At 38.0% G+C, this 25,741-nt stretch overlaps 1 protein-coding gene across 6 annotated transcripts in view; it reads right to left on the bottom strand.

The window, feature by feature from the left end:
- Nucleotides 1-25,709, bottom strand: part of LOC107198422 — an 88,992-nt gene extending 63,283 nt beyond the window's left edge. Inside the window, exons 1-4 of one of the 6 annotated variants that reach the window (XM_033511313.1) lie at nucleotides 25,484-25,709; nucleotides 25,026-25,200; nucleotides 5,972-6,078; nucleotides 470-550 (exon numbers count right to left, since the gene is read on the bottom strand). The gene's annotated coding sequence lies outside the window, so the exon portion shown is untranslated. Of the gene's footprint in view, nucleotides 1-457; nucleotides 551-785; nucleotides 928-3,962; nucleotides 5,649-5,971; nucleotides 6,079-25,025; nucleotides 25,201-25,483 lie in introns of those variants that run through there. The other 5 variants (XR_001518964.3, XM_015615450.2, XM_015615451.2 and 2 more) reach the window with 5 other exon arrangements.
- Nucleotides 25,710-25,741: the final 32 nt, after the last annotated feature.

Genomic DNA, 25,741 nt, shown 5'->3' with positions numbered 1-25,741 from the left:
GGTTTGGTTTGGTTTGGTTTGGTTTGGTTTGGTTTGGTTTGGTTTGGTTTGGTTTGGTTTGGTTTGGTTTGGTTTGGTTTGGTGGGGTTTTTTTTTTAAGTTGGTTTTGGTTTTGTTTGGGTTTTTTCCCACACATATTTTCCAAATATTTTGATGGCCCAGAACACCAAGTTTCCCAAAGTATTCAGAGCAGGTAAAGAGTTCATCAGGAGAGCTTAAAGGTACTGCACAGAATGATATGGAGTGAAAACACTGCAGAGTTCTCATTATTATTCAAATTCTAATGTCACTTGTACAAGTTGTTACTACATCATCATCTTCTTATCTGCCTTGTGGCTTACATATAGCAGTGCATCTGCTGAATATACCAACCTGTTTTTTAACATTCTGCACATCCAAAAAACTTTAAACCAAAGTAGGATTTAATTTATTGTCACTGAACATATTTTCATTTTACCTTTTGTCTCACCTGAATTCTGTAAGAGGGAGGACTCCTTAATCTCAGAAATGCACTTCTACAGGAACTTTTTTTCTGGATACAACTTCCTTCCTGTTTGAAACGAAAATATTTTCTTTTAAATTTCCAGTGACCTGAAAATTCTACAGATAATTTCTGATGGAAATACCAGCACAAAACACTTCCGTTTCTGCAGCTGTGTACTTAGATTCTAGAAGCATAAAAAATTTGGGAATCCTTCATAAGGCAAGAAAATTATCTACAATGAATCAAGCAACAAGCAATTTTATGGGGGAAAAAAATGTAAGAGGGAGAGATTAACACTTACTTCAGTTCTATGTCTCTTGAATAATAGCTGGGCAGCCTTACCTCTGAATTAAATGCTATGGGAAGAAAAAGAAGATACATAAACACAAATTCTCCCTACCCCATGTTCCAGCTTTTCTTTTTTGTTTGTTTGTTTTTTGTTTGTTGAGTTGGTTTTTGGTGTGGGTTTGGGTTTTTTGTTTGTTTTGGTTTTTGCTTTTTGGGGTTTTTTTGCTTGTTTTGGGTTTGTTTTTTTTAGAACACATCTCTTGCAAGCTCATCCACAGAACTGGAACAGCCCAGCCCTGCTTTTGCACAGCTAGTCTGTTTGAGTGCTACCAGCTCCACACACACACACTTTTCACTTCTCATTCAGCCTGTTTACTGGAGTTGAAGGCACTTCACAAGATAATTTTGGACACTCCTGTTTTCTTGGCAAATCTAAAGGGAGGGAAAAAAGTGCTTGGTTGAGTTTAAGAAGCTGCATGCCTAGAGTTTAGAAACAGCACCTGTTTGAGATAAAAAGAAAGTGCAAGGCAAAACCAGTTCATGTCTGTAACATCATGCAGAACCTAGAATTAAGCCCAAGCAAATAAAGACACACACCTGATCCCTGAAGTAATCAAGGAAGAAGGACAAAGGCAGATCAGTGTGAGAACCAAAGGAACATTTTCCTTTGAGACCAGCCAGGTGCTCAGAAAATATCTACATTAGGTATCACTGCCTGTTCTTTCAGCACAATGACATCTAAGGGTGCCTGTGCTAATGCCTAGGGAGAAATCCTTCCTCATGCCCTCTCATACTGCAACTCGCAGGAGAAGAAGGGAACTGCTGCACTTTTATCATTTAACTTGCATGCTCCAGTAAGGACCCTTTGGTGGTTTCACCAGTTATCTCTGTGACTGGAAACTGATACTCTCATCTGAACCAGACAGTACAGAAAACTTTGATAGTTTTGCAGTGCAATGTGATTTATTGTGATTTATTATTTGAACTCCTTACTTCCCCCCACCCTCCTTCAGTAAGTAAATCCAGCCCTGGTTTTTTTCATAATGGTATAGCATGCAGGGTCTACAGTCTTGGTTAAAAATGTAAATTAATATTATTATTTTCTTCAAACAGAATAAGCTCTCTTGTTGATAGAATGACCTTCTGAGTGTGACTGTTAGTTATGCTATTTATTAGAACATGATTAAAGTATAAACAGCATTGCAGTAAAAATTGGCATTTTGTTTCATATCATGGTGCCAACTCACAGTGTATTGGGAAATAGAATAGCTTAATAGAAATCAGATTCTTCTAATCAGCATGATTTTATCCTTCTGTAATAGGCAAGTGGAGTAGTCAGACTATAAAAGTACTCTCCTTAATAACAGGTAGGTACTTGCAGTCTTTGGATATTTTAGGTATTCTGTCATCTGAAATTTACAGCATGGTATCACAAAATTGTACATAACTAGGCAAAGTATAACCACTTTCCCACTATCATAAAAATCCCTCAAAGTTGTATTTTAACTGACACTGTCACTTTTCAAGGACTCCTGTAAATAATATCTGTTCACTTCGGACAGCACATATTTAGGGGCCAAGGGAGAATTTCATGCACCTCTCTACCAATCTTCCAACTTCTAAATTTTAAGCAATGCTTCTTGTCTGTAAGCCCTCCCGGCTGACAATGAACACTTTAATCCCTACTGCCAATATTCTGCAGCTCACAAACATGGAATAAAGTATTGCCAGTCCCTTCTTATGGGAAAGATTTTTGAGGTTTTTTTCTCCCATTTTTGTCCGCTTTCCTGCAAATCTCTGCACAAAGTTCTTTTCAGTAGCTTCTCAAATTTTTTGTGTGTGACCTTCATCAGTTTCTTTTAGGAAACTGCAACTTAGTTGTCACTGGACAAAAATGTTACCTATTAGGCAAGTATGTATGCAAAAGGTTTTGTCTGAGAGCAGAGGCATATCAAATTTTAGTGTGAGCTGTATATTCTACTCCCTTGAAAATTCAGTACTATATGCAACTTAAGGAAAATGAAAACTTCACATCACGATGGATATGGAGTTCTCTCACAGACCCAGCTTCTTTCAAGCGACAGAATTCCCCTTTGTACACAGACACATTTCATGATTCGAGTAAAACTCAAATGATTCAAAGCATGCCAGGCTTGCACAGTTTCAAAGGAAATTTAAGTGGAGCTTAAAAGATGTTTGCTCAAAGTTTTTGCAACAGAACTTGTAATTTCAATAACTGATATTTATAAGCAAAATCTCTGTATCTGAAATGTCCTGCAACAGAAGAAACTACTCCAAGCTGGAGACTAACTAAAGCTGTATTTAAAGGTAGGGAGTACAATGGACAAAAGGGTTGTTCTGCGTTCTGCATCACTCAAAAGGTATGTTTCTCTCGTTTTTTGAAACTAGTGTTCTGATAAGGGTGTAGAACTTTGGCAGGGAAAAAACCCAGGAACCCTCTGTTCCAGCTGGTCCTCAGTGATCAGAGGGACTGGGAGCAACGGGGCTTCGTTTCTCTTTTCAGCCGATTTGGCACTATCAGCCAGGTCATATTCCATAGGAACTATTGTGATCACAGACTCACAAACAGTGCAGTTTACCAGCTTCTGATGCCATGGCTGAGTTAATGAAGAACCTGCACAACCCAGCATCACGAACCTTTGTGTGAATTCACATGAATTTCACAAAAAACTCATGGATTAGTTCATTGAAGCAACAGAGTGCAGGTTCAGAGCTACCAGTGAGAGGTGGAATAGCTACAGAATGCTGGGGTGGAGTAATGGAGATCTATTAGAGGGATATAGATAATATATGTATATAATATTTTATACATATATATATATGTGTCAGTGTGCATGTTTATATATGTGTATATATGTGTATATATATGTTTATATATGTATATATATACATATGTATATAAAATATATCTATAGATACAGGTATATAAAGATAGGTAGATTAATATAATATAATATAATATAATATAATATAATATAATATAATATAATATAATATAANATAATATAATATAATATAATATAATATAATATAATATAATATAATATAATATAATATAATATAATATAATATAATATAATATAATATAATATAATATGATATATTTATAGACACGGATATATAAACATTCCCAGATCTCCTCCAGCACAGCTGGAAATGCAAAACTTACCCAAAGGTGGCCCTTCAGGAAAAGAGGAGAAGAGACAGAACCCGTGGATCGATCCCAAGTGAGCAGAGATGTTTCCCCCTCTCCCTTTTTGTCACCAACACCCCTCTTCTTTTATACTATAATTTTTGCCCTTCCCAAAGGGGTGGAACGGTCGCCTGTTATAGGGTGGGCTGTTGGTGACCGTGGTCATACGTGTAAGGCATGTTTTCTTTTTTAATTCATTTGCATTCTTAGGGGGGTGAAAACTAATATGTAAATGAGAGCCTCAGTTGGTTTTGGTCAGAATTTATAGTTGATACAAAAGGTAAAATAAACACTTGGGTCCTCCTCCACCCTCTGAGGCAGCAGTAGAGGCTCTCTGACCTTCAACAGAGTGTTTTCGTTATCTCCTTAACAAACCAGATTTATAACAAGGCTTGTTTCTCACAGTGAAGGGGGAGTCAGGCCAGTGGCTGGTGCAAAAATACAGATGTTGTCCTGTGCCTCATTGAAACAACATCAGCTGAGAGGACTCGCTTCACTCCAAATATCTTTCAGCCTTCAAGCCTTGCCTGAGCCAGGTGCAAGACAAGCACAGGGCCCAGCTCATGTTATTCTTCATCAGTTCTTCACCAACTTAAGGCAACTTTGAAGCAAATCTGCCAGCTATTATGTAGCACAGACATTCAAGATTACATGTTTAAGTAATTTTTTACTTAATTACTTGATTACATTCAAGCTTACTTAAAGATATTTACCTTTAAAATAAATCTTTTTCAAACTAGGAGTAAACTTATGCAATATTTACCCCAAGGAAGGAAAATTTGCACAGTATAAAACAGTTTTAAGGTTTTAGGCTAGAGATATCAAAAGAGGCTCAGACCATTAAAAGGAGCCAGTCACTTGAAGTACAATAATAGTTAACAGTTCTACAGGAAAGTTATCAAACCTATTTTATTAAAATAATTTAGGAACATGTTAACCAAACAGATTTTAAAGCAGTTATTTTTGTTCATGCCTCAGAAATGTCAGACAGCTTAGATCAATGTGAAATGCTATGTTGATAGGTATCAGTCACTGTTTTCTAGGATTAAACAAAAAACAGGATTATCATAGTTCTAGCTAGGCAAGCTATAGTGTCTTAGTAGATTGTCAAAACACAAGACTTCCAAATACTCAAAATAGGAAATACAGGCACATTTCCAATTTTCTTTTTAAAAACGTTTTCAAACGTGTGACTTTGATTAGAAGTATGCAGGACATGGAGTAAAGGAGGTGCAAAGTATCCCCTACTGAGATTTAAGAAGGAAAGCACCTTTTACACCAGTCTCATTACTAAATTCATGTGAGAATACCCAGTCAGAAGAAAACAGAGTACTCTTGTATGAAAAGGGGCACAGAAAGAGATTTTAGGAAGCAAAATTGGTGTATCATTGGTGTCCAGAAGGCCTGTTCACTTCTGCAGATCCCTGTGAGGAGATTGGCACCCCACCCAGTGCCTGTGTGGGCTCAGCACAGGAGGAATGAAAAAAAAAAAATAAAAAATAGATACTTACGTAGTTAAGACTTGTGGCTACACAGAAACACAGTTATGAGAACAAGGACCTATATCCTTTTCGAGCTGATGAACTGCATGCAGTTGTAATTCTGTAATTCCTAGTCCTAGGAAAAATTCTGCTGTGAAAATGAAGCTGACTTTCTGCAGCCTCCCTTGTAACCCATCCACAAAGACAGACAGAGGTCTCAAAAATACTGCAATTTGCAAGCGTTCTACAATGGACAGTGAGCAGTGAGAACCTGAGTGACTTCTCTAAAGAGGGGAGCGGGGGGGACCACAGCAGACACCCCTGGTGGGACTCCAGAGAACCTCACAGAGGCACACACCTGTGGCCATGGTCTTCAGGAAGCAAATACCACTGTTTGCCCTGAAAGCAGTTTATATCCTCTTTTTTTCCTGTAAACAGGGAGGATTGAGGAAGTCAAGGATTGATTATCTGCCTGCACATCAGCTGCAGAAAACAATCCCCTACCTGCTGTTGGCTGTTTCCAGCTCCCCGTGAAGATGCAGCAGGACACAGGCCTGTGCAGTTCTCATTTTCTAGACAAAGGAGAGTAGCATGGTACTCCTTTCCTAATCCTGTGGAGAGGGAAAAGCAAAATATATTTTTCCACAAAACACCTCAAACTCTTGAATTCTATTACGTGATGAAAGCTGCCTTTCAAATATAGGCTGTTCAAACTTCTCCAGAGAATCATAAGAGAGAAGAAAAGGAAAAGAAAGAAACTGGAAAAGGAAAAAAAGCCATAAGAATGAAAAAAAAAATATTTAAATGACTACTCCTTATTCTGGAGAAAAAGGGGACAACCAAAAAACATGAGAATCATAGAAGTTCAATATAAAAACTTAAGAACTGATAAGATAAATATTTTCCTATCTAAAAGCTTGTGCTTACACACTGAACAAGTCATAGTTTTAATTCAAATTCCTGAGAGTCCACCTGACTCTCAGGAATTTGCTTTTTCAACCAGATGCTTCTAAATACCTGGTAAGTGAGTAATGCCTGTCTCCAAAGTAGCATTGTGCATAAGTAACTGCAAGCCAATCAAACTCATGTGAAGAAAAGTTTTGTGGCCTTCTTTTCATTAATTTAACAAAAAATATTCTAATTATTGCACTTAGAGTATACCCATTTCTGCTTTCATCAATGTTTTTCTATCATAAACACAAACTGAAATACAGAAAATTCCTTTTTCAAATTTTAAGGAAAAAAAAAGAAAACTACACTTTTATTACAGGGAGTAGAAAAACACTGGAAAAGGGTCTGTAGAGTTTCCATCCTTGAAGATGTTCAAAACCCAGCAAGACACGACTCTGACAAATCTGCTCCTCCTCTGTCTGGTTTGTGGGGTTTGAGCAGATGATCTCAGAGCTGCCTTCCCACCTCAATTACTCTATGATATAGGAAAAGAAAAGAATGTACCAGAAGTAGAAGGAGATTCTGAAACAGATGCACCTGCTCACAAACAAATCATCTTGTTTCAGAAGGAAAGAAGAACAGTGGTAAAATTCAGTGTATTTTGCAACCATCTGATGCTTTCTGAGGTTTTTATGTGTGCTGTCTGTCTTGATTACAATTCCCTGTGAAGACTCCAATAGTCTGATGTATAAGATGAGCTAATCTACTTTACTCTGCGTAGGCTATGTGAAGGAAACTTAAGTAAGAGTACAGGAAAAGACTAAAAGGATAGAAGGAAACAAGGTGTTTGTAAAAATACTAAGTTTTCCTAGTAGTTAATGTACATAATTGTGATCAGTCAAAGTTCTTTCTCACTGTCCTGTTTCAGGCATGTTTGTGTGTTCTAACATATTATAGTCTTTTTGTTTGTTGGTTTTCAGCTAGGCTTGTATGCAACAAGGATTTAAGTAATTGCCACAGGAAAAAAGTTCTTTTAAATTGACAAAAAATAAGTCTGAGCTGGCAAAAATTTTAACCCAATAACTTTCTGGAAGTAAAGCACTTGCTTTCCTGCTTACTGAGTGTTCACCTTACTGAGTAGTTTTTGTGTGCTTTTGAGAAATTTTCCTGTGCTTTTGAGAAAGTGGCACTTTCTAAACCTGACCTCCCACTTCACAGGGCCCACTTCCAACAGCCAAACAAATTTTCTCATGGTAAAGACATTTAGAAATTAAACACAAGGTGACTTCTATTAGCCAAGGGCACAAGTACAGCTGATGCAGGTGACAGAATGACACCTGGGGTGGGCATAGCTAGAAAGCATTCTATCCTGCCTCCTGTATTTATTTTCCCAAGATCAGCTGGGTTACTGAAGTGCTTCAGTCTCAAATAGCCATCTGTTAATGGTACCCACACAAATACCTCTGGGAAATTCATAATGTTAGACTCAGTTACACTGGAAATGTCCTTCACTTTCACACTAAATGAGGAGCTGTAAAAGCTAAGCCATAGTACTGGAAAGTTTAAAAGGCAAAACAATGTAAGAACACTGCAGTTCAGCAGAAGGAATATTTAGGCTTTGAAAACATCAGTCTTTTTATGAAGTTTGTCTTTAATAGCCTCTCAGAAAGTTCTCTCACTATTCAGAAAGTCATTCTTTAAGAAGCCATTAAGAGAAAAGGGAGATAATTTGGTCCCAGTTAATTAAAAACTCACCTGGCTATGTTAAGGGTAGGTTTGTGTACATTTTTATGAATACCTAAGTATTCTAGAGAGGTGTAGGAATTTAGGTCTGCTTAAAAATTGTTAATCTGGGGCTACTAAAACAGGATTGGCAACACAGCAAGTGGTGTAAGTGCTGAGGTTTAAAAAAAAAAAAAAAAAAGAAAAGAAAAGAAAAGAAAAAGACTTTGATAAGCAGTATTCTCAGGATGAAGACATAAGCTTGTTCTGACCTGCCAGGAATATGGTGTGGTCTCCCTATGGTGCTCTAGAGGAAATATGAAAAGGGTTACTTAGCAGTAGCAGAGAAAAAAGAGGTTACTGAGATCTATAGGACTTCAGTATTATCCACTGGGACATTACCTGTACAGATAAGTACATAAACCTCTAATTAAAGCCTTTCAGCTTTCTTTTATTTTAAATCTAGGTAGGAGAAACAAAACAAAACACAGCAACCTTAGTCCTAATCTATCTCTGTTCTCCCAGCTAGCAAACACAAATTTTATGTTTGACCTGAACAACATGCTGGCTAGCTAGTGAGGAATTTTCAGAGAGTTACAAGCACAATTAAAAGCTCATCTTGAATACTGTGATGACTTCTAGTTTTATGACTGCTATGTTGTAAAGATATATAAGACCCATCATTACCTGTAATATCTGAGCCATAAAGACTTCTACATGTGCAAACTGAAGATTTTAGAGCCTCTTAGTTCTTAACTGATCTGGTTGGGAAAATAAAACATGGGAGGTCCAAGTATGAGAAAGCAGCTACAAAATGCTTTAGTTAAAACTGTAACTTTTTGTTTCAGGATGAGTCTTAGAGGAATTAAATCTCAGGAATGACTAGAAGATAGAGAGTGTACCAGAGTCAGTAAATAACACTAAAAGTCAAGATAGCAAGAGACATACTAACAGCTGTAAGTACAGTATTTCACCATAACTGGGATAGATAGAAGTGGCAATTGTTCTTGTCACTTTCATCTTCTTCAGCCTTTCCTGTTCTTGAATATGTCAAGAATAAAAATCCCATTTTGACCAACACAAATGTGCTCCACATACAGTAAAGAAGCTGTGATCTTCAGCTGGCAGAAGGATGCCTCTAGCCAAGTCTGTCAAAAACCTCCTTCTCAAGAATAGCTATTAAGTGCTGTCAGTTTGGGGCAGAGAAAGTACATGTGCCACTTCACTCTGTGGAGAAAAACTGAAAAACAAAGCTAAGCAAGAAGTGTCTGTGTGGGTAGTAATTCACCAGAAACAAGAAGTCTGCAGGGACACAGGAGGAGGGACACTGAGGGAGCTTGGTGTGCTGCCCTGAGAGAGGCAGGAAACAAAGGATGCAGTGGCATGAAGGTGTTGTGGCCATGCTCTCTTTAAAGCAATGCAACCAATGGGAGCTAAGCCAAGGAGGGGCCCAACCAGTCACCAAAAGCTGAATTTTGTTTCATTGACTTGAAAATACATAGAACTTTTCACATCTGCATATGCTAATGAAGTAAAACCTGTATGACTGAAGTCACTCAAACCCCCATCACAAAATGGCATCAACTTTACCTTTTCCTCACCCACAAAGGAAATAACATAACTGTAACTTCAGAGAGGAGGTGTGTCACCCTCCTGTCCTGGGATAGCTGACAGGCTGTACCCATCTGTCCCCAAAGGATGCCTATCAGGTAAACTTTACTCCATGGTAACCAGTGTGCTCATGAATAGTAATTTCTGGATCCTATCCTGTTATATCAATAAACTTCACTATTTGTGAGTCTGTGACCATCATTGTTCCCAGATTTAGTCTAAACCACACTGTGAACCTGTGGTTGTGAAAGTTCATATTGAAAATTAGCAGATGAAGTGTGTCAAATTGGTTACTTTATAAGATTATCTGTGACTCTGTATCACAAAGGCTCTGCAAGGACTGGGAAGACAGATAAATTTTAGACTAAGAAGTGAGAAGTCTAGTCAGCCCTGGTCCCAGTAATCTGTGGATAATCTGGAAAGCAAGTGGGTGTCTCTTTCCTAAATTTTTACATGGCATGGTCCAGTCATGCCTGACACTTACAAACAGCAGAGCCCCTTGCTCTGTGTCACATTAATTTCCTCCTACCAGCTGCAAGAGATGGATTCCTTCTGGAAACAGCACAAGCTGTAGATCCATCTTAAAATGTTCTGTGACAGATTTTGCAGGTACTGTTCCTTTGCTGAGGGCTATGTGAGAACACAGATAGGGCCTTTACTGGCTCACTTTATTCTCCTTCAATGACTTTGAAGGTACTGTGGTAAAGAAACACAAACAGCTTATAAAGTGAATTTCCAATGGCAACAAGTTTAGAAACATTTCTCTGGTTACCCCTTCTCTGTCTTCACCTTGTTGTCTACTGAGCAGGAGGGAAGTTTTTTTAAGGTGGACATTGCTGATTAAAAAAGGGTGAATATATCAGCGACCTGCTGCATCAGTTTTATCTTTCAACAGTTTTTTTTTAAATTACCATGTATCTTTGAGCAATAGTATCATGGGAGACAGTCTTTCTCTCCTCTCCTTGTTATCCATAAGTTCCTGGAGAAACATGCAGCAATCAATATCTATCTCTACTGGGCAATATAAATTCTGTTAAGCTTGCCTGAATCAATCATCAATAAGGCCTGATTTAATTTGTCTCAAACTTCTTACAACAGAGAGGGTAGTCTCAAGATTAATTCAGTTTTGGGTAGAGAAGAGCAGAAATCAGGGTACAAAATCCCTTTTTTTCTTTTTTTTGTACAGCATGCTGCCAATATGTGTCAGGGCTACAAAAGGAAAACAAATTTTCTGTCTCTCATTTGGAATTATTGCTTCCATTAAGCCACTCTCTAACTTTAGGCAGAAGATTGAAACACACAACAGACAATTCAAATGAAAACAAAGAGGTATAGTTATAGAAAGGGTAGGGGTGACTCTTACTGCATAGACTTTTCATCAAATACTCCAGGAATCCTGTTGATACACTGAATCTTGGGTTGATGGAAGCATCCCTCCTGGAACTGCAGTTCAGTTAAATTCACACTTCAGAAAATTGTCCCTGTGCTGAACAGCCTGCACTAATAAGCACCAAGTAAAATAGAAGGATGCACAAATATTTAAAATTTACCTTGTTGATTTCAGCTTCAGTGCTTCCATTGAGTCTGGATATATTTCTATGCTCAAATGTACTACCTTGGGCAAATATTGGTATCCATGAATTGATCTCTTGCAGTGCATTTTAATGGAAAACTAATTCAATAGAACATTTCACACCAGGCATTGATGGAAAGCTGATGGGTAAAAATGTGCAGTTCTGAAATACTATCCAAAGAAAAAGATGTAATGGACCTAGAAATGTATGGAACTGTGAGTCATTCTGACCAATTGCATATATTAATATTCCACTTTTTTTGTATCCATATTGTCTTTGATGCAGAGAAGATAACAGCATCTGCCAGCCATGGAAGCAAAGGTTCCTGAAACAGAAGTGATGGAAAGTTATGGAGAGGGTGTTGAGAACAAGCAAAGACCACTAAATCAGTTGCCACTGTATGCATGGATGCAGATCCAGAGGCAAACACAGGCCAGAAAGCTAGTAACGTCAGAGGAACATCAAGAACTGATAGCGGTCTGAGCGAGTATTGTGTACTAATACTTCTGGAAACATGACTGAGTGCCTGGAATAAATCAGTTTAATGCTAACTGGGTCTTTGAGTCATTTGATATTGGATTATGCAACATCTGCAAAACACCAATATCCTTCTTCCTCATGTGTGTGACTGAGTCTGAAACTCTTCATTGGAATAAAGCAGAACTAAAATTCTACTTCGTTTTTGGTCAAATGGCTGACTCTGGTAGAAAATACCCAGGGAATGGTTAGAAGGTTTTCATAGTTAAGGAGTGCTTAGGAAATGTAGTGAAGGTGCTAAGCATGTGTTCTTGACAACAAACTGGTATACTAAATATTCAAGGTAGAATGTGACTTATGTTGGATGAAATTTAGTGGACTCGTTAATTAAGATCCCATATCTTACATTAGTTGTTCCAGATAGAAATATGCTTTTTCTCCTCCACCTTGTCCAGCAAAATTACAGACTGACCATTGAGGAATTTCCATGTTTTGTCATAAATGAAATCATACCCTAAAATACAGGTTTTAGTGGCACTAAGCAATATTTCAGCACTGGTTAATTTCCTATCAACAGGGAGCCATTAGAACATATTTGCTGTGAGGCATTCTTTAGAATTCTATCAATTCCTGCAGTTTTCACTTTTTGGTGACCAGCCTTTATATTTAGGTCGTCCGCTGATTTATAGTAATTACAGCATCTGTGCTCTTGTGTCAACAACAGAGTTTACAAAAGCTTCCTTCAGCCTCATAAGGATGAAAATGATGGGTACTGGGACAATCAGAACTCTCCTCCATCTCATTGTTATCACCACCATGCCAGATGTCTCCATGCCATATGTTGGGGTCTGCAGAGTTTTCCACTTTTTGCCTTTCTTTAGTTAAACCAAGAATGGCAACAGGTTCAGTAGGAGGCTTAATTTTTCCTGCTGCTGTTTTTCTCAGTTTTTAGCTGCAGACAATACCTTTTCAAGTTCCTTATTCTTTGTTTTTAGGTTTTGGGTTTCAGTCGTGAGGAGATCTACTCATGTATTGAACTTTTCTTAGTAGTCTCTTTCAAAAGCCAATAACATTTTCAAAACTTTATTTTTGGGTTTCAAAGCAGTATATTCTAAATCTGGAATTTTGCGGGGAGACAATACACTTTTATTTTCTTTTGGGCACAAAATAAGTTCTCTAATACTGTGCAAATATTCGTTTTGTCATTATATTTTTTAACTTTTTACACACTTCTATAATTTTCTACATAATATACCACTTTATACTAATTTTCCAAAAATTTTTGGGCCTATTCTATTCTCTCTCAGAATTATGCACAATTGTATTTTTGCAGCAGCTCATCCATGGCAATCCTGCTGACTACACTTTTTTTTTTTTTTTTCCTGTTGCATTAGAGGATGAAATTTGGCAGAAAATAAACCAAACTGCATTCCAGCTGGTACTCAGAGATCAAAGTGGCTGCGCACGGCTGGGCTTCATTTCTGATTATAACCAATTTGGCACTGCAAGTCTGGTTTCATTCAGTAAAGACTTGCACAATTGCTGATTCATGAGTAGAATGGTTAACTGAAGCGACAGATTATGCAGGTTCAGAATTGCTGTTGTTAAATGCACTTACTCTGTTAGAACTAAATATACTGAGGCCAATGACTAAACTCTGTTCACTGAGCTTTAACTTCACCCTTTATTAAGCTTAGTTTCACTTGGGTGTTCTCTGACGCTGTCAGAGGCACAAGTCATCAGAAAGAGTCATAAAAGACAAAGTTCCAACCATTGCCATTCCATGATCAGGTGGAGTTTGAGTGATTTTAGTCACATCTGTGAAGCATGTGCAGGTTTTCCTTCATTAACATATGACAGGGTAGTGAATGCCACTGGGTTGGAAAAGCAATGTTAATAAAGAAAAGTTCAGGTTTCAGGCACCAGCTGGGCCCTTCCTTTGGCTTAGTTCCCATTGTATTAAACAGAGCATGGCCACAACACCTCAGTGCTGCTCCATCCTTTGTTTCCTGCCTCTCTCAGTGCAGTACCCCAAGCTCCCTCATTGTCCCTGCTCCTGTGTCCCTCCAGGCTTCTTCTGATGAACAACTGCTCACATAGACATGTCTCCTTGCTGAGCTTTATCGTTGAGTATTTCTCCATAGGAGCCCATCAGAGTTCCATGGTGAAAATTAAACAAGTTGGGGCCAGCATGAGAGAAACCTTCTCCTAGCTTAACCAATTTCCATTCCAAGAAAACATGTAAGATTTTCAAACTCTTGAACTTCAAGCCTCGTGGTTCCAGCTTGACTAGAACAGATAATAATTACAAGAGTTTCTGCATCTGCCTGTATATGGATAATGGAGCAGCTGACACTCTTTGCTTTCTAATGGAAGGTTTTCAAAATTTGGCATAAGAAATAATTTCTGTCCCACCACCAAGATCTACTTTGATCAATTAAAGAAATTTGTCAGCAGTAAACTGATTACAATGCCTCTGACACCTTTGGAGGAGGAAAGCAGCCAGGTACCATCAACTAGCAGCATTTGGACTTGATAATACAAAATGTTAATCATTCTCCTTCTCTGTAGAGCATCAGGAATAGCCAGAAGAGCCAAATATAAAGTCTTTTCTTAGCTTACGTAGAAGTGACTGGCTCATGACTAGTTTAGTGCATCTAGAAATTATCTAGGAGATAAACCAATATTTTTATACAAAGCTTGTTTCCCTTGCCCGCAGCCTTAACTCTGTAAGTACCCTAGTAGACAGACACTCATTAATCTACAGATATCTTTGTGACAAGATTGATACAGAGATAAAAAGGTAAGAGGGAAGAGTTTGGTTTTGGCACTTCAGCATGGAGTGCATGAGTTCCTGCAGTTTGAGGAAGATCACATATACAGTTTTTAGATTTTCTTCCTCTACACTAAAACTTTTTCATTCTAAAAAGATTCATTTGTGTGAACTAACACCTATTTTTATCCTGCCTTGATAAACAGGCTAAATCTGTGCTCTCAGTCAACACAACACTAAGCACCCAAAATGAGATTAATCTAACCTTTCTGTTAACAAGTTATTTCTTGATCTTTTGGATCAGATCCCATAACTTTCTTTAAAACATGCTAATTTTGAAATGTTCTGGATAACATTCTTGCTTCAGAGTAAATATCCATTGCAGTCCCAAATGGCTGCCTGCAACAGCAGCTCCCTCTCTTCTTGAGAAAAGGCTGTAGATCTTAAAAAAACCATCCAAGCTTCTGCTGGCTCCTGCATTAATGGGATGACCATCACTAGACAACGCATAATGTGTCTCATTGTTTCAGCCCATTGTTCTATAAACTGGCAGCTTTAGGCTATTTCTGTTACCTTATCTGTTTGAGATCAAAAATATCCACTGCTAGGAACATCAAAATCCTCCTTTGCCCCACATCCAACATTGGGATAAGGACTGGGGAGACAAAAAGTAAAACTTGTGGCAGGAAAGAGAATGGTATTTCTACTTCTGCTTTTTCTCTTGCTTACAATTGCAGCTGCCTTGGCAATATGTGTATGGAAAAAGTTTGACAAAATTCCCTTTGCTCCTCATTTAATTTCCTCAGAGCAACCTGTAAACTCTTTGTATGATACAGTGTATTAAGGGCTTGAGAGAGAGACCTGAGGTGCTGTTCCAGCAAGAAGAGTGCACACCTGGGGTCCTATAACCCATTGTGGTAGAAGATCCGCATCTCCCCTCCATAAAGAGAATATCTTTCCAGGAACAAAGTTCTGAGTTGAAAGACTGGCAGATCTGACTACTGTCTCATTTTGGTTTTCTTTGAAAAAGAGTATTTAATTGTAAACTGAAGCTGTCTTTCATTCCATCTTTTGAACCTTTGCTCATTTCAGATTTCTTCTCACTTGTCATTTTTCCTTATTTGACCTTATCTTTTATGCCCTTTTGGAAAATGAGGTTAATGTGATACCTTCCAGTTAATACTTCTGTTATGCTGCCACAGTCTCAGTGCCTGTCTTCTGCAGAGTCAGTCATCCCTCTGGATGTAGGAGCCTCCTAAGATTGCTTGGTACAAAGTATATCTATGCTGAGAACAACTCTTCTCCAACGTCCATCTATAATGGATTATGTTATGTTCCATTTTCAGCTTCTAACAGGAGTCATCCTAGCTGAGTACAAAAATGTTAACTTAGCTGTTTTAAGAGGCTGCTGACTGCTTAAACAAAAACTCCTCTCAGTCAGCTTCTGTGCCATCACTAGCTGTCAAAAAGGGTCAGTTTTACTGCCTTTGTTCCTATCTGCATTTATACATAAAATATCCCCGAGACTAAATTTGACTACTACAGTAAAAGAAGTTATGGGACGAAGAGCAGTCATGTATGCCTGTCTCCAACATGTATTTGCTTTGACAGATCCTGTGACTGAACACAAAAACCTTCCCCAATTTTTTCTCTTTCTCTTTTGCAGCCTCTGTCTTTTTGGCAATGCTCATAGCTGGGGAATGTCTAAAGAACACTGAAAAAAATAAACACATTACTATTGTGAAAGCTGCACACAAAAAGCTTTTTTTAAAAATGGAAATTATATCTTGGAAATGGTTAGCATTCACCCTTTTCTGATTCCCTTAAGTGCAGTATGGTGTATTCTTGAGCATGTTCTTATCTACTGATAACTGCATGGAAGTATCTAGTCCTATAATAAAAACCATCAGAAATTTGTATGTTAGGGATTCTTCTTGAAGGTTTATTTTTTGGTTTGTTGATTTTTTGTTGGTTGGGTTTTTTTGTTGTTGTTTCTGGGGCTCTTTGTATGATTGTTTGTTGTAGTTTCTATGGGTTTTGGGTTTTTTTGTTTTTTACACAACTGTGCTCCAATATTGCTATCTAGTGTTTTACCCAGATTTGAATCATTACACAGTACAGCTCAGGAGGGAAACACATTATTAATTGACAGCTGTCAGATATGGGCAGTGAAGTGTCCGAATGTTAATTTATTCCCTCTCCATGTATGGAAGTTATTCTAGTTTTAATCAGAAGATCACAATTTTTGTATAAACTCTTCCGTGTCAGCTTCTCTGCAATCACTTTCCAAAATTAGGAATAGTAGCAGTGTTACATAAAGATAACTGCAGCTTTAATTTGCTGCAGAGGTCAGCACTACAGGTTATCATCAAACTGTGGGACAAATAGATCCAATGGGAAAAAAACTGTCCAATTTATATTGGAGTTTATCTTTTTTTGTTTGTTTTTAGGTTTTTTGGGTTTGTTTGTTTGTTCTGTGAAGTGGTGGATGTTGCCTCACATTTTGGCTTATAGTCTTGATTGACCAAGAATCTATTTGTAATACTCTCCAATTTTGATCCTGTTAGCCTTACCTCAAAAATGAAGATAACAAAAGTTGAATGTGTTGAATAGCCTAGAAGCTAAACACTTTAGCATTTCATGATACCCAGACTACTCTGACACAACATCACAAAGCAGTCTAAGGGAATCAATTTTCAGAAAGAGGTTATAAAATATGTAAAATAAAATGAACAGCTTTCCATAAATTCCAAATCCTCAAGCTCTTCATCCCAGTCTATGGCTTCCTGTGGAGAGAGACCTCCAGATGCAGCTTTGTGCTCACCACTCCCTCAAGCAATTCTATAATCCCTTTTTAATGTCTGAGGAAAGTCTTTTCCACTGTGGCCTAGAGCCTTTCAGAGCACCTGTTTAGGTACTGAGGGAGACCCTGAAGAGATTTATGAAGCTTTGCCTGTGGGCCAAGTTCAGAGGTTATCTGATTTCACCACACCTGACAACTCATCCCCAACCCACTCATTCCCTCCATGACAACAGGACTGGTGGGGACAGAATTGGAGAGGTGAAAGTGAAAAAAATCATGGGCTGTGATAAAAACAGTTAAATAAATACATCAAAAGCTGTGTGCACAAGCAAGGCAAGGCAAGGGATTAATTCATCACTTTGTAGGGATAGGCAGATGCTCAGTCATCACCAGGAAAGCAGGGCTCTGGTAACAGGAACTTGGGAAGACAAACGCTGCCTTTGAACATAGACCCCTTCCTTCTCCTCCCCTCAGCTCTCCATGCTGAGCATGATGCCTTCTGGAATATCTCTCTGTTCAGCTAGGATCAGTCCCAGCTGTGTTCCCAAAGCTCCTTGTCCACCCCCAGCCTCCTGGCTGAAGGGACAATGTGAGGAGCAGCAAAGGCCACTGGCATTGTGTAAAAACTGCTCAGCAATAACAAAACCTTCCTTGTGTTTTCAACATGGTGTTCGGCACAAATCCAAAACACAGCCCACAGCAGACCCTGGGAAGAAAATGAATGTGATTCCAGATAAAACCAGTGCAGAGAACCTGCATCTGTAACAGCAGGGATTCAGGGAGCAGGAAGCAGCTGAATGGGTGCAATTGCTGGGGGTAACTTCACTCCTATCCCTTTAACGGCAGGCTCAGCCTGTTCCTGTTATGTTCTGTAAAGCAGTGGAAAGTTGCAGTGTGCTTCAGTAAAACTGAACTGCTGCTCAAAACAGCTGCTCAAAACCAATTATCAATATCTGTCAATATACAAGACCTGTAGTGTGAACTTACTTCAGACAATTTTCCAAGTAAATGTTGTATTCCCGATTTTTGTACAGGATTAGTACATAGGTTGTCCCTTTTTCTGGCTCTGAAGTGAGTGAAAGACCAAAGTCAGTGAGAAATGGACAGATCTGATCTTTTTCAAATGAGAAACAAAAAATCCAGTATTTTTAATGCTGAAATCTGTAAGTAAGGTTTATCTTTATATTTGTGGACATCTCCATTCTTCTTTATGTCTGATATCTGTCCATGAATACTCTGATTTGATGTTCACAGCACCTTTGCAGAATTACACATTCCGATACTTTCAATTGGGCCATCACATTCTCAGAAGCCATTCAGTGCCACAGAATGATACTTGCTAGCATTCAGCAAAATAGTAACTGCTTCTGGAAACTTACAGAATTTTTAGTCTTTTCTACAGGAATGGAACCTGCCTAATGTTTGCATTATCTGGCACATGCTGTGTTAATTCCAACACATAGCATTAAAAATCCCTCATGTGTTCCTTGTTTGGATCTGCTTCTCTGTGTCTAAGCAGTGCCACGCACAGTAGGATTTTGGTTGTGATAGCAGTATTTCAAAGCCATCATGTCATGCATGTAATATTCATAAAGTTAAAGTTTCATCCCAAGCATAGTCAGAAAGTCCAGAATTCATACTGCATGTAAGAAGACAGCAGAATTACTCAAAACAATGGGCTGGGAAAGGGAAGAGCCAGACCTTCAAAAGCATGTAGCCTCCAACAAATGCTGAATTGTTTTCTGAAAACACCTAATCTTTAAATAGCTGCAGCTTGCAAAACCTGTGCTCAAACAATTCAGAATGTTTTTGGAACGTTAGGAAAAACAATGGAAGTACAGCAAATATTATAAACAGTGTAGTTCATGAAGCACCAAAATACACTCCTGGAAAAATGAAGACTTATGGTTAAAAATAAGGCTTCTTTTGGAGGCAGCAGATGGGGGAAAAAAAAAAAAGAAAAGTATAACCCACCAAATGTTACAAGGTCAAATTAACCCTTTTTAGGGTTACACATCCTTTGTTGAGTATTACAAATATGCAACACATCCTTTGTTCCATATTTTCCTTCTTACAAGTGGCGTGCTCTGAGTGACTCATGCAGAGCCTGCATTTCCTAGAGCATTACTCAATCAAGCATATACCTGCAAATCTATAAATTCCTGCTCTCAGATCAAGAGCTAATGACTTCAGTCCAACATATCCATATTCTGGATAGGGATATTCCCTTACATGGACAGTCTTGGGGGTGGATGAATGAAACTGTTGTGAATTCAGGTTTATGGAATATGTGTAGAGAAGATTTTGTAAGATTGTGGAAAAATTCTGGAAAGAAACAACAGCTCATACATGATGCAGCCTTTGTAACAGTGAGGTGTAGACTCAGAGTGAGTAAGGATGGAATCCGGGGATCTCTGACAGCCCTGCTACAGCTTCCAGAGCTCTCAGAAGAACTAGTCCTACACTGTGGGGCTCTTGCTATCTATGCCGTTGCTGGATTTTTAAGGAATCAGCCAGCAGGATTAGAGCTAAATATGGGTGACTACATTTTCACCCACTGCATTTCTCATCAGCCTAGGCAATCTTCTTTTTTTTTTTTCTTTTTTTCTTTTTTTTTTTTTTTTCCTGTAAGTACCAACTTATTTCCAGCTATTACCAGACTTTAAATTCTAATGGCACAAAAAACTTTGTTCCTCTTGTTATAAGTAGGTGAGTACTGGAATTAAAAAAAAAAAAGCTGAAGAATGAAACTGTGTTTTTCAGCAAGTATAATTTTGATCAGATTCACAGTCATGTGTTAATGGCAAATGGGGTGAAAAAAGGTCTGTCTCATTATATACCCTCTGCAGGCCCTTCATGGATTAGGTACACCTTATGCTTGAAGTCCACAAAATCTTTAATAAAAACATTCTCAAGATGCTAGGTCAGGATAACAGCCCCTAGAAGTGATACAACGAATGGTCCAGGGACTTTTGCATTCCTTTTAGTGAGTTCTGTTGTGCACAAATACCTTTCACCAATTCAACTAGATAAACACCCTAGGATTAATCTCTATGTTACTAGGGTTTTGATTAGATTAGGATTATTTTATTTCAACTAGATGCATTACTTTCTTATGTTATTGGCCGTTAATTTCTCTGAATAAAAAAAAGGTTAAAAATACTCACCACTTAGCCTAAAATTAACTAACTGTAAGAATAAAAGGGGAAGTAAGTATGAAAAAGCTATACTGTAGAAGAGGTGTTGGTGTGCAGGAGGACACCACTCTCTCACCTCAGCTAATCCTGCTATAGCACATCCATCACTCTGGAAGGGGACACAGCTTTCTGCTGGTATTGGTTAAGCACAAAGTCAGGTCTGCAAGCATGGTTTTCAAGGGAATTAGTGGAGTAAAACTGTGCAAAAAGAAACTATCCTGAGCTTTCCTCTGTGACAAGAGGGGAAATAAACTCTCATCCCACCTAAATCATTGCACCTGAAATTCCCTTTGCACCCTCAACATATCATCCCGAAACAGCTGCCAGAAAGGCCACATAGCTATGGTAAGAGATAAGGATGCCAATGTCTAAATATTTTTTTTGCTCTTTTCACCTTAATGAAACTATATCTCACAAAAAAAAAAAACAAAAACAAAAACAAAAACAAAAAAACCACTTGGCCACTCTGAAAATAACTGCAGTTAGACCCTTGCTGCACCAAAGACTTCCTAGGTTAAAACCCATGGTTTTCCCTTTTCCAAGCAATCTATGATTACCGATGTTCTAGTATTCTTTATGATTTTAGCCTGAAAGTGATGGTCTCTGGAAGAGGACAGAGGAGAGAGCTGAAGGAAGAAACCTCTTAGTTTGCTGCTGCAAGGCAGTGAGAAATCTCTTAGAATCCTCTAAGGCTTCAGCATTGTGATGAAAACTGACCAGATGAATCAACATAACCTGAAAGAAAGGACTTCTCTTTCTCCCCTGAGAAGGTTTCACTTCCTGGTAATATTCAGAAATGTCTTATTTCAAATCCACCTCAGCAACAATCTACAGGTTGCCTACTACAGGCAACCCTGTCCTGACCTAGGCACTATTTCAGTCAGCTTTAAGTCTTACTCTCAGTAATTATTATCAGTTCTGATAGGAGCAGTCAGGAACACACCAAACAGGACAAATTCAATCAGTACTAAACTGCTGTTCTGGCATTTCTATGAGAGTATGTCATCCTTTCCACGTGTGGTCCAGCCTGGCAATTACCTTAACAAGGACAGCACCGGAAACTGATGAAGAACTGGATATCAGCAGGATCTCAGCTTATGAGGGACTAATTTGGCATAGCATGCTAAATAACTCCATGACTAAACTTTGTGACAACAGAGATGGACTTAGCACATGGCAAAGAGAAAGGCAAAAAGAAGAAAAAAGGAAGAGACACTCAGAAATCACTAGGTTAATTCAGCACATTATACAGGAACGTTTTTTCTGACAAACAAAAATTATCCCAATATTTTGAAGTGCATCTAGACACATTGCATATGCCAGTTTATAGGTCTTATGTAGGACAATATTTTCAAAAGTAAATATGAAATCAGTGACCAAGTTTAGATTGGGAAACAGGGTAGCATGAAATAGCAGCAAATAAGTCCACTAGAATTCCTTGCAATTATTCTCATGACATGTCTCACTCCATTTCCTAGCTCATTAGACGTATTTCTTACAAGAAACAGTTTTCATAGAAGTCTTTAGAAAATATCTGTTTGCCTCAAATGCCATTTTCCTGTAAAAATCTGCAATGATTCATTGGTTAACTTGCTTTTTCTCACTTCTGTGAAGAGATACCATATGTAAGATTAAAGAATTTATGTTCTCCTTGCATTTTTATTGAATTTAGAGCTACCTTAAAGTGTAGACAGAGAAGATTCTTGTCACCCAGGTATCTGCAGGCAAAAAAAAAGAGATGCAGTAAAGCCAACAAAACTAGCAAGATTTCACTCTTTTCTGTGCACTGCAACAAGGTATAAAATTCTTCAACTGACAGCCATACTGCAAAGATGCTGAAATGTTACATTATTTTCTTTTTTCAGATTTTCTCATTTTCACATGGATGTACAGAAGCAGTTACATTCTTTATTTCTAAGTCATTAATCTTGTTCTATTTATGACAACACATGTTGCTTATAGGCCGAACACTTAGCAAATACAAACAAAAATTTTGTAGCTACACAATTCAAAATATATTGCACTTGTATGAGTAAAATATGGTAAAAATCAAGCACTGATGCACATCAATATGTATGCCTTCAATTAATTGTGTGAAGGCATTAATTGTCTTAAGTGACTTAAATATTTTTAATTCAAATGGGCTTGATTTTTTTTTCAGAAATATAGAAGAGTTAAGTAAAAGAGAATTTTTGTTTCAGAGTATTTTTAATAGAAGTAAAAGACAACATTTATAAAAGCAGAGAAGGAGGGAGTAACCCTGCAACACTGAACTTCAGAACTAATATGGAAAATAAAGAAACCAAGTCCTTCAAGTCGCTACCAAAGCAAAGAACTTTCCTTACATTATTTTTGCAGAAAAGTAAGATTATAAACCTAATTTACAGTGCTCAGCAAATAACTCATTTCAGTTTCTCCTGCTGAAGTGTTACACACCTGCTAGAAATGAGACTAAAAAAATAACTCTGTAGCCAGTAAGACTCTTCCATGAGAACTGAAAAAACTAGTTTGCAATTATACTTCTAATGTCTGTTTGACCTATCCTCATGGAATGGCCTTGCCGTGAGATATTTGGAAAGTCTTGCTCTGGAGTTCTTCATATACCACTTAAGGCAGTCACTAATGATGTGTGACACCTTGAAGCCAACCCTGCTGAATCAGGCAAAAGAGGATTTCTACCAAGACTACCATGCCCCAGGGGAGTGTGTACCTGTTATGCTGTGACACTTCTGCCTCTGCTTTAAAGGAGGTCACTTAAGCAGCTCACTTCGCTGCTTATTTCAATCAGTGATACAGTTACTGCTCATAACTGTACAGATGATTGCTTCCCCAAATCCTGTATAAACTATGCACCAGAATATTTCCCACATCTTAGTTTCAATAAAAATAAGAATCAAGACATTTACTAGAAGGACTGTATCTTAGTATTCAGATCCTAATGCGATCTGATATTGATGTTTTGTCAAATAAGTGAATGGCAAGTGCAAGATCAGCCTGAGGTACCCAGGTGGAGTTCTGCAGTATTTTTAAACCTCAAAGGCACAGGAGAGTGCCAGAGTCACACTCTCAAAAAAATATTCTAGGCAAGTAAATTTTCCTTGCTAAATATTATAACAAAAAGCAAATTGGGGATAGACAATATATCAATAGTGTGTGTATATCATGAATATAGATAAAATGTCACTTTCTTCACCTTTAAAATAAAATTTTGGCTCTCTTTTCCTAAACACATGTTCATTTCTGTCAGTGAAGATTTGGCTATGTACAAATTTTCCAAAAATATTACCTCCATTTACTATTATTTACTGCAATTCAATAGCCATTTCAAGATATCATCTGTAGCAAGGGCTTTTTAACATCCCTCCAGGTACAAACAGCTGCTAAAGTGAGAAATCAAAAACATATATTTGAGCAAGCAGGACAGGGTCCCGAGGGCAAAAAACTCTCCAGCTCTGAGCCCTGTATTGAACCCACAGGCCACAGGTTTGTCTTATTAAAAGTTAAAACTACTTGGCATTTATCCAGTCCTTCTCTGGCCAGAAGGCAATACAGCTGGCACCAGGGGTGGCATGTTGTGCACACAGCTGTTCTCTTCCCAGGTGGCTGGAGAAAGACTCACTGTCAAACCAGTGAGAACCTGCACTTGGGTGAGGCAGTGAATAAACTGAGCCAGGGAGAAACTCCTCCCTGACCTGGAAGAGTCACATAGAGTGTGCATCCGTGCAGAGACCAACACACCAGCAGAGATAGCAGTATGGTGGGCACTAATTAAAAGAAAGGAGGCATCTCTTCCTCAAATATTTAGGCTCTTGTATTCCTGACCAAGCCTGTGATGGAGACACTCAAGCACATCCATGAAACACTGAAGAAAGGATTAGCACACATAAAAGAACTGCTTCTCCTGTATTGAAGAGCAAAATAGAGTCAACTGTATCTACATTTTAGACGTTAAAACCAAATTAAGCTTAAAGCATGAATGCAAGACAACAGTTGCAATCATGAATTCTTTCCCCAAGCCAAAGGTGCTAAAATATGGACCCCTTATGACACGATAACATTACGATAATGTTTTGTAGACAAGACCCATAGGTGAGATACATATGAGCACAGCAAGATTAGAGAGTGAAGAGCAGAGAGTGGAAAAGACTCTCCAGAAGCATATTGCATACATTGGCTTGCAGGAAAACCACAGAAGAAACTTGTGTCCACAAACGGTGGATTGAGATAAAAATATCTTATTAATTGGCAGGAAAAAATAAGAAGATGGTGGTGGTAATAATAATAATAATAATAATAATAATAATAATAATAACAACAATAATAATAATAGCAATAATAATAATAGCAATAATAATAATAATAATAATAATGTAATAAGAACCACAGTAATAATAACAATTTTTTAAAATTCAATTAAATTAATACATAAAAGGTGGGGAGAGAGGGAAAGGGAGAGGGAGACAAAAAAAAACCTCAAGAGAAAAGAGTGATGCACAATAAAATTGCTCACCACCCATTAACCAATGCTCAGGATATCTTCAAGAAGTGATCAGCAGCTCCTGGCCAACTCCCTCCAGTTTGCACCTTGAACATGAGATTCCGTGGTGTGAAATATCCCTATGGCAAATCCAGCTCTTCTGGCCATATTTCTTCCCAGCTTTTTGTTCATTTCTTCACTGGCAGGCCTGGGAAAGTGAAAAGATTGTGACTTAAGGTGAGCACTACTTAGCAACAACCAAAACATCAGTATGTTATCAACAATATTCTTGTATGAAATCCAACACCAGCATTGTACCAGACACTAAGAAAATTAACTCTATCCCAGACAGAATCATGACACCACCTATTCCAAATCATCATGGCACTGTTGGTTTCAGTATGATTAATCCGGTATTCATTGATGGTGGATTGGATTCAAAGAGCAAAGGCATTAAAAGCTGCATTCAGGAAGGAAGATTCAAAATTCACCTGAGAAATAAGTTATAGTGAAGAAATAGAAAAGTGGGGTGAAAATGAAGCACACATTACACCAGCAATGTTGTCCACTCTTCTCAAAATACAAAATGGAGAAAGTCCAATTCCAGCTTTTGAAACAGACACTAGTTTCCCTAAGAGAAAACCTAACACAATGCTTAAAAGAAAATCCCTGGATTTGACCTATTGTTTATTAAAACATCTGATAATGCAAGAAAGAAAGGCAGGAGGGAACAAGTGGCTAAAGAGCTA

This window comes from Parus major, chromosome Z, assembly GCF_001522545.3.
Source record: "Parus major isolate Abel chromosome Z, Parus_major1.1, whole genome shotgun sequence".
In the NCBI taxonomy this organism is placed as follows: domain Eukaryota; kingdom Metazoa; phylum Chordata; class Aves; order Passeriformes; family Paridae; genus Parus; species Parus major.
Note: the sequence above shows the minus strand (reverse complement) of the source record. Positions and strands in the feature narration are given on the sequence as shown.